We start from the raw sequence: 13,560 nt of genomic DNA on the forward strand, positions 1-13,560 counted from the left end.
CAGTTTCTCCCTAAGGTGGTATCAGCTTTTCACTTGAACCAACCTATTGTGGTGCCTGCGGCTACTAGGGACTTGGAGGATTCCAAGTTGCTGGACGTAGTCAGGGCCTTGAAAATTTATGTTTCCAGGACGGCTAGAGTCAGGAAAACTGACTCGCTATTTATCCTGTATGCACCCAACAAGCTGGGTGCTCCTGCTTCTAAGCAGACTATTGCTCGCTGGATTTGTAGCACAATTCAGCTGGCGCATTCTGCGGCTGGACTGCCGCATCCTAAATCAGTAAAAGCCCATTCCACAAGGAAGGTGGGCTCATCTTGGGCGGCTGCCCGAGGGGTCTCGGCTTTACAACTTTGCCGAGCTGCTACTTGGTCAGGGGCAAACACGTTTGCAAAATTCTACAAATTTGATACCCTGGCTGAGGAGGACCTTGAGCTCTCATTCGGTGCTGCAGAGTCATCCGCACTCTCCCGCCCGTTTGGGAGCTTTGGTATAATCCCCATGGTCCTTTCGGAGTTCCCAGCATCCACTAGGACGTCAGAGAAAATAAGATTTTACTCACCGGTAAATCTATTTCTCGTAGTCCGTAGTGGATGCTGGGCGCCCGTCCCAAGTGCGGATTGTCTGCAATACTTGTACATAGTTATTGTTAACTAAAGGGTTATTGTTGAGCCATCTGTTGAGAGGCTCAGTTGTTTTCATACTGTTAAACTGGGTATGGTATCTCGAGTTATACGGTGTGATTGGTGTGGCTGGTAAGAGTCTTACCCGGGATTCAAAATCCTTCCTTATTATGTCAGCTCGTCCAGGCACAGTGTCCTAACTGAGGCTTCGAGGAGGGTCATAGTGGGAGGAGCCAGTGCACACCAGGTGACCTAAAAGCTTTCTTTAGTCGTGCCCAGTCTCCTGCGGAGCCGCTATTCCCCATGGTCCTTTCGGAGTTCCCAGCATCCACTACGGACTACGAGAAATAGATTTACCGGTGAGTAAAATCTTATTTTTTCTCACCAAAAGATGTTACGCATCACTTAATCAATCGTAGTTCCTGGGTTATCAGTAGGTTCAGGAACTACAGTTACTTTAGAGGTGGTACGCGCATTACGCGTTTATGTAGCCCAAACATTAACTGTAGTAGAACAGACACATTGTTTGTTCTCTATAATGTAGTTAAGATGGCTTGTCCAGTTTCCAAGCAGACCTTATGTCATACATCAGGATTAGCTTCATCATAGGCTATAACCGCCGACATCAGTGTCAGGCCATTCCACACGTTCTGGAGAACGTCATGGGCAAGCTACAAATGCCTACATCAGTGTCAGACTATTCCACACGTTCCTTGAGAACGTCATAGGCAGCAGGTCATGGACCTTCTAAGAAACAACTTAGACAAGCTGCTATAGGGTCATAGGTGCATGACCATCAGTGCACACGTTTATGCCTTTTACAGGTTTACTACGGTTACGGCATCAGCATCTAGCTTTGGCCGCCTAGTGTTACAGGTGCCAGACTGCTCTCCCGCCCACGGGGGAAGCTTTGGTACGTCCCAAGAGTACTCCAGTGACCCCTAGTGGATGAAAAAGAAAATAGGATTTTGGTACTTACCAGGTAAATCCTTTTCTTTGAATCCATAGGGGGCACTGGACGCCCACCCAGAGCAGTTTTACCTGTCTTGTGGTAAGCTCAGTGGATCTTATAGGAACAGATTATCACCAATGGATACAAAGTTATGGTGATTAGGGTGACAACTGCTTAGTGGTCAGTTACGTTATGTCAACTTTAGGGTTGACAGTTGTAATTTCCATTATGTGTCAATTTTACTGTTGACCGTTATATTATAAGGTTATATGTAATTCTCTATGGTTCATCCTCTCTATCGTTCCTGTTCGGCTCAGTAAAAATACTGAAGTCTCTATGGGAGTATGGTGGGGGTAACCAGTTACGAATTTAAATATTTAAATGTGCCATTCCCGGCTACGCCCGGACCATATCCCAAGAGTACTCCAGTGCCCCCTATGGATTCAAAGAAAAGGATTTACCTGGTAAGTACCAAAATCCTATTTTTTACAGGGAGCACTGCTGGCAACAGGCTCCCTGCATCGAGGGACTGGGGAGAGAGGAGCAGACCTACTTAAATGATAGGATCTGCTTCCTCGGCTACTGGACACCATTAGCTCCAGAGGGTGGTGAACACAGGTTCGTCCTGGGCGTCCACCTCCGGAGCCACGCCACCGTTCTCCTCACAGAGCCAGAAGAACAGAAGCAAGAAGACGTCTCAGGTGGCAGAAGCCTTCAGCGGCTTCACTGAAGTAACGCACAGCACCGCAGCTGTGCGTCATTGCTCCACACACCTCACACACTCCAATCACTGTATGGGTGCAGGGCGCAGGGGGGGCGCCCTGGGCAGCAATAATAACCCCTCAAAACATGGCAAAAAGATATATACGTGTACAGCTGGGCACTGTACATGTATATAAAAGAGCTCCCGCCATTTTTACACATATTTGAGCGGGACTGAAGCCTGCCGCCGAGGGGGCGGGGCTTCTCCCTCAGCACTCACCAGCGCCATTTTCTCTCCACAGAACGCTGAGGGGGGAGCCCTGCTTACACACGGTGAAGGGGTGTTTAAAAGAGAGGGGGGGGGCACATAATTGGCGGATAAGATATTATACAGCGCTGCTGGGGAAAAACATTTTGTGTTGGTCTCCAGGGTCATTGCGCTGGGGTGTGTACTGGCATATTCTCTCCCTCTCTCTCTCTCTCCCTCTCTCTCTCTCTCTCTCTCTCTCTCTCTCTCTCTCTCTCTCTCTCTCTCTCTCTCTCTCTCTCTCTCTCTCTCTCTTCCCCCCCTCTCTCTCTTCCCCCCCCCCCCCCCCCCCAAGGGCCTTAAAGGGGATACTGTCTTCAGAAAAGAGTTTCCCTGTGTGTATGAAGTGTGTCTGTACGTGTGTCGACATGTTTGACAAGGAAGGCTCGCTTAATGTGGAGGGGGAGTGTATGAATGTCAGGTCGGCAACGCCGACACCGGACTGGGTGGATATGCTGAATGTCTTGAATGCAAATGTGAATCTCCTGCATAAAAGGTTAGACAAGGCTGAGGCTAGGGATCAGTCAGGTAGCCAGACCGTGCCTGTCCCTGTGGCGCCAGGACCTTCAGGGTCTCAAAAGCACCCCATATCCCAGGTCGCTGACACAGTTACTGACTCTAGTGTCGACTATGAGGATGCAAAATTACAGCCGAAGGTGGCAAAGGGTATTCGATACATGATTATTGCCATAAAAGAGGTTTTGCATATCACTGAGGAACTGCCCCTGACACGAGGGTTCACATGTATAAAGGGAAAAAGCCTGAGGTCACGTTTCCGTCCTCATTTGAGCTAAGCGAATTGTGCGAAAAGGCTTGGGCGTCTCCGGATAGGAGACTACATGTTCCCAAAAGGATTCTTATGGTGTATCCTTTTCCACAGAAGGATAGGATACGATGGGAATCTTCGCCTAAAGTAGACAAGGCACTGACACGCTTATCCAAGAAGGTGGCACTGCCTTCTCCGGATACTGCTTCCCTCAAGGATCCTGCTGATCGCAAGCGGGAAATTACCATGAAGCACATTTACACACATTCAGGAACTACAGTTAGACCGGCCATGGCGTCGGCCTGGGTTTGTAGTGCTGTCGTGGCATGGGTTGACTCCTTATCTACGGAGATTGACACCTTAGATAGGGATACCATTCTAATGACCATTGAGCATATCAGAGATGCTGCCTTGTATATGAGGGATGCTCAGAGACATTTGTTTACTAAGCTCCAGAATAAACGCTATGTCTATTTCTGCTAGGCGACTCTTGTGGACCCGACAGTGGACGGGAGATGCCGACTCAAAGCGGCATATGGAGTCATTGCCTTACAAGGGGGAGGAGTTGTTTGGAGAAGGCCTCTCGGACCTGGTCTCTACTGCTACGGCCGGTAAATGGAATTTTTTACCTTATGTTCCCCCGCAGCATGCTAAGAAGGTACCGCATTATCAAATGCAGTCCTTTCGTTCCAATAAAAGCAAGAAGGTACGAGGATCGTCCTTTGTTGCCAGAGGTAAAGGCAAGGGAAAAAAGCTGCACTCGGCTAGTTCACAAGAGCAGAAGTCCTCCCCTACTTCCGCAAAGTCCACCGCATGACGCTGGGGCTTTCGGGGGGGGGGGGGGGGGCAGATCATGTGGGGGCACGTCTTCGTCTGTTCAGCCACGTCTGGGTTCTCTCACAGGTGGGTCCCTGGGCAATAGAGATTGTTTCCCAGGGAAACAGGCTGGAATTCGAAGACATGCCTCCTTGCCGGTTTTTCAAATCTGCTCTGCCGGCTTCCCCGTCGGAGAGGGAGCTGGTGTTAGCTGCAATTCACAAATTGTACATTCAACAGGTGATAGTCAAAGTTCCTCATCTCCAGCAAGGAGAGGGTTATTATTCATCCCTGTTTGTGGTACTGAAACCGGACGGTTCAGTCAGACCCATTTTAAATCTGAAATCCCTAAACCTGTACTTGAAGAGGTTCAAAATGGAGTCGCTCAGAGCGGTCATCGCCAGCCTGGAGGGAGGGGATTGGATGGTGCCCCTGGACATAAAGGATGCGTACCTTCATGTTCCGATTTTCCCTCCTCACCAGGCGTTCCTGAGATTTGCAGTACAGGACTGTCACTACCAATTTCAGACGTTGCCGTTTGGGGTTTCCACGGCCCCGAGAATTTTCACTAAGGTAATGGCGGAAATGATGGTGCTCCTGCGCAGGCAGGGCGTCACAATTATCCCGTACTTGGACGATCTCCTCATAAAGGCGAGATTTCGGGAGAAGTTGCTGGACAGCGTGTCTCTGTCCGTGAAGGCGTTGCAGAGGCACGGCTGGAATCTCAATTTACCGAAATCCCAGCTAGTCCCTGCAACGCGTCTGCCCTTTTTGGGCCTGATTCTAGACACAGACCAAAAAAGAGTTCTTCTTCCAGTGGAGAAGGCTCAGGAGCTTGTAGCTCTGGTCAGGAACCTATTGAAGCCAAAAAAGGTTTCAGTGCATCATTGCACGAGGGTTCTGGGGAAGATGGTGGCTTCATACGAGGCCATCCCCTTCGGCAGGTTCCATGCAAGGACCTTTCAATGGGACCTATTGGACAAATGGTCCGGGTCCCATCTACACTTGCAAAAATGGATCACCCTGTCTCCCAGGGCCAGGGTGTCTCTCCTGTGGTGGCTGTGCAGTGCTCACCTCCTGGAGGGTCGCAGGTTCGGCATTCAGGACTGGGTCCTGGTGACCACGGACGCGAGCCTCCGAGTTTGGGGAGCTGTCGCACTAGGAAGAAATTTCCAGGGTCTCTGGTCAAGCCTAGAGACTGGTCTCCACATCAATGTCCTGGAGTTGAGGGCCATATACAACGCCCTACGCCAAGTGGAGGAATGGCTTCTGAACAAACCGGTTCTGATTCAGTCAGGCAATGTCACGGCAGTGGCTCATGTAAACCGCCAAGGCGGCACAAGGAGCCAGAGTGGCCATGGCAGAGCGACCAGGATTCTACGCTGGGCGGAAGGCCATGTAAGCGCACTATCAGCAGTGTTCATCCCGGGGGTGGACAACTGGGAGGCGGACTTTCTCAGCAGGCACGACCTGCATCCGGGAGAGTGGGGACTTCATCAAGAAGTCTTCACACAGATCACGGATCGGTGGGGACTGCCTCAGATAGACATGATGGCGTCCCGCCTCAACAAAAAGCTAAAGAGGTATTGCGCCAGGTCAAGAGACCCTCAGGCGGTTGCGGTAGACGCTCTGGTGACACCTTGGGTGTTCAGATCAGTCTATGTTTCCTCCTCTATCCTCAACACCTTGGGTATGAGAGGTAATCGGAATAAGAAGGGTCGGAACAATCCTCATTGTTCCAGATTGGCCAAGGAGGACTTGGTATCCGGATCTGCAAGAGTTGCTCACAGAAGATCCGTGGCCTCTTCCTCTAAGGCAGGACCTGCTGCAGCAGGGGCCCTGTCTGTTCCAAGACTTACCGCGGCTGCGTTTGACGGCATGGCGGTTGAATGCCGGATCCTAGCGGAAAAAGGGATTCCGGAGGAGGTCATTCCTACCCTGATCAAGGCTAGGAAGGACGTGACGTCGAAACATTATCACCGTATATGGCGAAAATATGTTTCTTGGTGTGAGGCCAGAACTGCTCCTACGGAGGAGTTCCAGTTGGGCCGTCTGCTTCACTTCCTTCAGACGTGAGTGAATTTGGGCCTAAAATTAGGGTCCATAAAGGTTCAAATTTCGGCCTTATCCATTTTCTTTCAAAGAGAATTGGCTTCTCTCCCTGAAGTACAGACTTTTGTAAAGGGTGTGCTGCATATTCAGCCTCCCTTTGTACCCCCGGTGGCGCCTTGGGGCCTTAACGTGGTATTAAGTTTCCTCAAGTCACCTTGGTTTGAACCACTCAAAACAGTAGAGTTGAAATACCTCACTTGGAAAGTGGTCATATTGTTGGCCTTAGCTTCTGCAAGGCGGGTTTCGGAATTGGCGGCTTAATCATAAAAAGCCCATACCTGATTTTTCACGTGGATAGGGCAGAGTTGAGGACTTGTCCTCAATTTCTGCCCAAGGTGGTCTCATCTTTTCATATGAACCAGCCTATTGTCGTGCCTGTGGCTACACGGGACTTGGAGGATTCAGAGTCCCTGGATGTGGTCAGGGCTTTGAAGATTTATGTGACCAGAACGGCTAGGATCAGGAAGACCGAAGCTCTGTTTGTTCTGTATGCGGCCAACAAGGTTAGCGCTCCTGCTTCAAAGCAGACTATTGCTCGCTGGATCTGTAACACGATTCAGCAGGCGCATTCTTCGGCAGGATTGCCATTGCCTAAATCGGTTAAGGCCCATTCAACTAGGAAGGTGGGCTCTTCTTGGGCGGCTGCACGAGGGGTCTCGGCACTACAACTGTGCCGAGCTGCTACTTGGTCGGGGTCAAACACCTTTGCAAAGTTCTACAAGTTTGATAACCTGGCTGAGGAGGACCTCCTGTTTGCTCAATCGGTGCTGCAGAGTCATCCGCACTCTCCCGCCCGTTTGGGAGCTTTGGTATAATCCCCATGGTCCTTACGGAGTCCCCAGCATCCTCTAGGACGTTAGAGAAAATAAGATTTTACTTACCGGTAAATCTATTTCTCGTAGTCCGTATTGGATGCTGGGCGCCCGTCCCATGTGCGGACTTCTTCTGCAAGACTTGTATATAGTTATTGCTTACATAAGGGTTATGTTATAGTTGATCGGGTTTGAACCGAGGCTATGTTATTGTTCATACTGTTAACTGGGTAGTTTATCACAAGTTATACGGTGTGATTGGGTGGCTGGTATGAATCTTGCCCTTAGATTTACAAAAATCCTTTCCTCGTACTGTTCATCTCCTCTGGGCACCGTTTCTCTGAGGTCTGGAGGAGGGACATAGAGGGAGGTGCCAGTGCACACCCAGAATCCAAAGCTTTCGTAAAGTGCCCTATCTCCTGCGGAGCCCATCTATTCCCCATGGTCCTTACGGAGTCCCCAGCATCCTCTACGGACTACGAGAAATAGATTTACCGGTAAGTAAAATCTTATTTTTTCTCTTACGTCCTAGAGGATGCTGGGGACTCCAAAAGGACCATGTGGTATAGACGGGATCCGCAGGAGCTTGGGCACACTGAAAAGACTTAAACTGGGTGTGAACTGGCTCCTCCCTCTATGCCCCTCCTCCAGACCCCAGTTAGACTTTGTTCCCAGGACTGATTGGACACTCACTAGTGGAGCTCTCCTGAGTTTCTCTAGAAAAGACTTTTGTTAGGTTTTTTATTTTCAGGGAGACCTGCTGGCTACAGGCTCCCTGCATCGTGGGACTGAGGGGAGAGAAGTCAGACCTACTTCTACTTTAATTAAGGGCTCTGCTTCTCGGCTACTGGACACCATTAGCTCCAGAGGGTTCGATCACTTGGTGCGCCTAGCTGCTTGTTCCCGGAGCCACGCCGTCAATCCCCTCACAGAAGCCAGAAGACTGAAGTCGGGTGAGTATGAGAAGAACAGAAGACTTCAGGACAGCAGAAGACTTCAGTAACAGTAGCGGTAACGCTGCGCTCCATGCTCCCACACACTTTCACCAATGTCACTCTCTCAGGGTGCAAGGCGCTGGAGGGGTGCGCCCTGGGCAGCATGTTACTGTGGTCTGGGGCCGGCAGAAGGCTTTTCGGTGCCTCGGCACCGTTTCTCAACCCCCGCCGGCATCTTTTCATTTTCAAATTTGGCGGGCCGAAGCGCGCCGGAAAGGGGGCGGAGCTTTGTCCCGCGGCTCACAGCGCCATCTTCTCCTTCAACACGCGGCTGAAGGAGACGCTGCCCGGGACCTCCACATTCCTCTCACAAGTAACGGGGAGCTAATTGGGAGGGGGGGGAGGGGGGGCAGGCAGTGTGGTGCATTTTTATTATTTAAGCAGCGCTGGGTACATATATCCTTTGACGGGATATATGGGCGCTGGGGTGTGAGCTGGCATACTCCCTCTGTGTCCTCTATCTGGGCTTCATTGTGGGCCTGTCACCTAGCTGGGACGTTCTGTGTGTATCTGTGTGTCGGTACTTCGTGTCGGTATGTCTGAGGCTGAATGTTATTCACCAAATTAGGTTATTGGCGGAGCGGATGCGGGGCTAGATTTGGGCTTGTCGGCGCAGCCGACACCTGATTTACTCGCATTGTTAAGTACGATAAATACGAATGTAGCTTCTTTATCAAAGAGGTTAGATACGTCTGAGTCACAGACACAGGTGTGGAAAGTCCATGGAAGAGGCTTTGTCTCAGGTGCAGACCCCATCCGGGTCGCAAAAGCGGCAGTTTACTCAAGTGGTAGATACTGATACCGACACGGACTCTGATTCCGATGTCAATTTCACTGAGGCTGCTTTACATCCACCATTAGTTAAGAGTATTCAGTACATGATTGTGGCTATAAAAGATGTTTTACACATTTCTGATGAACCTGCGGTACAGGAAACAAGGATTTGCTTGTTCAAGGGAAAAAAACCTGAGGTGAAGTTTCCCCCCTCTCATGAAATTAATACTCTTTGTGAAAAGGCTTGGGAGTCGCCGGACAAGAAGTGGCAGATTCCCAAGAGGATTTATATGGCATATCCTTTCCCCTCTGATGACAGGGAAAAATGGGAGGCATCTCCAAATGTTAACAAAGCTCTATCTCGTTTATCTAAGAAAGTGGCGCTTCAGTCTCCTGACACGGCAGCTCTCAAAGATCCGGCGGATCGCAAGCTGGAGATGTCTCTGAAGTCCATTTTCGCTAATTCGGGTGCATTGCTGAGACCTGCTGTGGCGTCGGTATGGGTGAGTAGTGCTATTGCTAAATGGGCTGAGAATTTAGCTAATGATATGGATACCCTTGATAAAGATAATGTTCTTTTGACTCTTGGTTATATCAAGGACGCTGCAGATTACCTGAAGGATGCGGCGAGGGATGTTTGTCTCTTGGGATCAAGAGCCAATGCCATGTCGATATCGGCCAGGAGGGCATTGTGGATCCATCAATGGAATGCTGATGCCGACTCCAAGAGAGCTATGGAAGCTTTACCCTTCAAAGGTACTGTCTTGTTTGGGGACGGCTTGGCTGACCTGGTCTCTACCGCGACTGTGGGTAAGTCCTCTTTTCTTCCTTATGTTCCCGCACAACAGAAAAAGGCAGCACATCAGCAGATGCTGTCCTTTCGTCACAATAAATACAGGCATGGAAAAGGTTCGTCCTTCCTCGCTTCAAAAGGTAGAGGAAGGAAGCCGCCTGCAGTGTCAGGCGCCCAGGACCAGAAGTTCTCTCCTGCCTCTACCAAGTCCACCGCATGACGCTGGGGCTTCCCTGGGGGAGTCCGGAACGTTGGGGGGATGTCTGCGAATATTCAGTCAGGTCTGGATTCAATCAAACCTGGATCCTTGGGTCCTAGAGATTGTGTCTCAGGGATACAAGCTGGAGTTTCGGGAGATGCCCCCTCACCGGTTCTTCATTTCGGCCTTACCAGTGGCTCTTCCGGACAGGGAGGTGGTGCTGGCAGCGATACAAAAATTGTCTACAAAAGGTCCTTGTTCCCGTTCCCTCGTCCCAACGGGGGGAGGGGTTCTACTCGAGCGTCTTTGTTGTGCTGAAACCGGACGGTTCGGTCAGACCGATTCTGAATCTAAAATCCCTCAATCCTTATTTGAAAGTTTTCAAGTTCAAAATGGAATCTCTTCGAGCTGTAATTGCCAGCCTGGAAGGGGGGGATTTTATGGCATCAGTCGACATAAAGGATGCCTACTTACACGTCCCGATACATCCTTCGCATCAGGCCTTCCTCAGGTTTGCGATACAGGATTCTCATTACCAATTTCAGACGTTGCCATTTGGGCTTTCCACGGCTCCGAGGATTTTCACCAAAGTCATGGCGGAAATGATGGTTCTCCTTCGCAAACAAGGAGTTACGATTATCCCATACTTGGACGATCTCCTGATCAAGGCGAGGTCCAAGGAACGGTTGCTGACAAGTGTGAATTTGTCACTGTCGGTTCTGCGACAGCACGGTTGGGTACTCAATTTGCCAAAATCTCAGTTGGTTCCGACCACTTGCCAGCCTTTTCTGGGCATAATTCTGTACACGGATTTACAGAGAGTATTTCTTCCAGAAGAAAAAGCTCTGAAACTGCTAACGATGGTCAGGGAACTTCTGAGGCCGACGAGTGTGTCAATCCATCACTGTACTCGGGTTCTGGGGAAAATGGTTGCGGTGTATGAAGCCATTCCATTTGGCAGATTTCATGTCCGGGTGTTTCAGTGGGACTTGCTGAGCAAATGGTTCGGGTCTCGCCTGCACATGCACCGGAAGATAAGTCTATCTCCCAGAGCCAGAATTTCTCTCCTGTGGTGGCTACAAAGTTCTCACCTCCTAGGGGGATGCCAGTTCGGTATCCAGGATTGGGTACTTCTGACAACAGATGCAAGTCTCCGGGGTTGGGGCGCAGTCACCCAAGGAAGAAATTTCCAGGGGAAATGGTCACTACAGGAAGCTTGTCTCTACATAAATGTTCTCGAGTTAAGAGCCATTTACAACGGCTTGCTACAAGCAAGAAGCCTTCAGGGTCGACCTGTCCTGGTACAGTCAGACATCACAGCGGTGGCACATATAAACCTTCAAGGCGGAACAAGGAGCAGAGCGGCAATGGCGGAGGCCACAAGAATCCTTCGCTGGGCAGAACTACACGTGAGCGCTCTGTCAGCAGTCTTCCTACTGGGAGTGGACAACTGGGAAGCAGATTTCCTCAGCAGACACGATCTCCATCCGGGAGAGTGGGCTCTTCACCAAGAGGTATTTGCAGAGGTGATAAAACGTTGGGGAATTCCGTTGATCGACATGATGGCGTCTCGTCTCAACAAGAAGCTCCCGAGATATTGTTCCAGGTCAAGGGACCCCCAAGCCAGTGCAGTGGATGCCCTGGTGTCTCCGTGGGTGTTCCAGTCGGTGTATGTGTTCCCTCCACTTCCTCTCATTCCAAAGGTACTGGGGATCATTCGACGAGCACTGGTTCAGGCGATTCTCGTTGTTCCAGATTGGCCAAGACGGGCCTGGTACCCGGATCTTCAGGAATTACTGGTGGAAGATTCTTGGCCGCTTCCTCTTAGAGAGGACCTGTTACAGGGTCCATGCGTGTTTCCAGACTTACCGCGGCTGCGTTTGACGGCATGGAGGTTGAGCGCCAGATCTTAGCTCGTAAGGGGATTCCCGGGGAGGTCATTCCCACTCTCATTAAGGCGAGGAAGGAGGTTACGGCGAAACATTATCACCGTATTTGGAGGAAGTATGTTTCCTGGTGTGAGTCTAAAATGGCTCCTGCGGAAGATTTTCACTTGGGTCGCTTTCTCCACTTTTTGCAGGCGGGAGTAGATGCAGGCCTGAAATTAGGCTCCATCAAAGTGCAGATTTCGGCTTTGTCTATTTTCTTTCGAAAAGAATTAGCTGTCCTCCCAGAGGTTCAGACTTTTGTGAAAGGAGTTATGCATATCAATCCTCCGTTTGTGCCTCCTGTAGCTCCATGGGATCTTGATGTGGTCTTACGGTTTCGCATGTCTTCTTGGTTTGAACCTTTGCGCAAGGTTGAGTTGAAATTTCTCACTTGGAAGGTAGTTATGCTGTTGGCGCTGGCGTCTGCCAGGCGAGTGTCAGAGTTGGCGGCCTTATCTCATAAGAGCCCGTATTTGATTTTTCATTCGGATAGGGCGGAATTGAGGACTCGTCAACAATTTCTGCCAAAAGTGGTTTCTTCATTTCACATTAACCAACCTATTGTGGCCCCGGTGGCTACGGAGGCTGTGGCGATTCCAAAATCTCTGGATGTTGTGAGAGCTTTGAAGATCTACGTCACTAGGACAGCTGTTGCCAGAAAAACTGAGGCACTGTTTGTCCTGTATGCTTCCAACAAGATTGGTCATCCTGTTTTCAAAACAGATTATTGCACGCTGGATTTGTAGTACCATTCAGCAGGCTCATTCTTCGGCCGGGCTATCAGTGCCGAAGTCAGTAAAAGCCCATTCTACCAGGAAAGTGGGCTCATCTTGGGCGGCTGCCCGAGGAGTCTCGGCGTTACAGCTTTGCCGAGCAGCTACTTGGTCGGGTTCAAATACTTTTGCTAAGTTCTATTGGTTTGATACCCTGGCTGATGAGGACCTTGCGTTTGCTCAGTCGGTGCTGCAGAGTCGTCTGCACTCTCCCGCCCGTTCTGGAGCTTTGGTATAAACCCCATGGTCCTTTTGGAGTCCCCAGCATCCTCTAGGACGTAAGAGAAAATAGGATTTTGGTACTTACCGGTAAATCCTTTTCTCGTAGTCTGTAGAGGATGCTGGGCGCCCATCCCAGTGCGGACTGTTTCTTGCATTGTATTTTTGCTGGTAAAATTAGTTTATACACGGGTTGTGTATTTCTTGTTTCAGCTTGTTGGTGTGGTTACTTCATACTGTTATCTGGTTTACTGTTACTCCGGTTGTACGGTATGTTTCTGGTGTGGGCTGGTATGTTGGTAGCCCTTAGTTTAAACAAAAATCTTTTCCTCGAAATGTCCGTCTCTCCTGGGCACAATTCCTGGGGTCTGGAGGAGGGGCATAGAGGGAGGAGCCAGTTCACACCCAGTTTAAGTCTTTTCAGTGTGCCCAAGCTCCTGCGGATCCAGTCTATACCCCATGGTCCTTTTGGAGTCCCCAGCATCCTCTACGGACTAGGAGAAAAGGATTTACCGGTAAGTACCAAAATCCTATTTTTTTTTTTTATTATTTTTTTTTGTCTTTCACCTTCTAGTCTCATTCCAGCCAGGTCACAACGCCAGTGATTCCACAGAAATGCCAGTTGCCTATGGTTGATTATAAGCCACAGTTACAATTGCTGTGCCACTACTATGTATTCATGTTTGTTGTATATTTGTACCCTAATCCTCCTCAATGTAATTACTAGAAATGCATGTTACTATATCACTAAATTACTCTTTTGATGGTCTTTTTATAAACAACTCAACTTGT

The 13,560-nt window shown here is 49.8% G+C and overlaps 1 protein-coding gene across 3 annotated transcripts in view; it reads left to right on the plus strand.

The window, feature by feature from the left end:
* The window catches only part of NDRG3 (NDRG family member 3), a 240,382-nt gene that overhangs the window by 166,192 nt on the left and 60,630 nt on the right, over nt 1–13,560 (plus strand). The window lies entirely within an intron of this gene.

The sequence above is a fragment of the Pseudophryne corroboree genome, chromosome 3 (genome assembly GCF_028390025.1).
Source record: "Pseudophryne corroboree isolate aPseCor3 chromosome 3, aPseCor3.hap2, whole genome shotgun sequence".
Lineage (NCBI taxonomy): Eukaryota > Metazoa > Chordata > Amphibia > Anura > Myobatrachidae > Pseudophryne > Pseudophryne corroboree.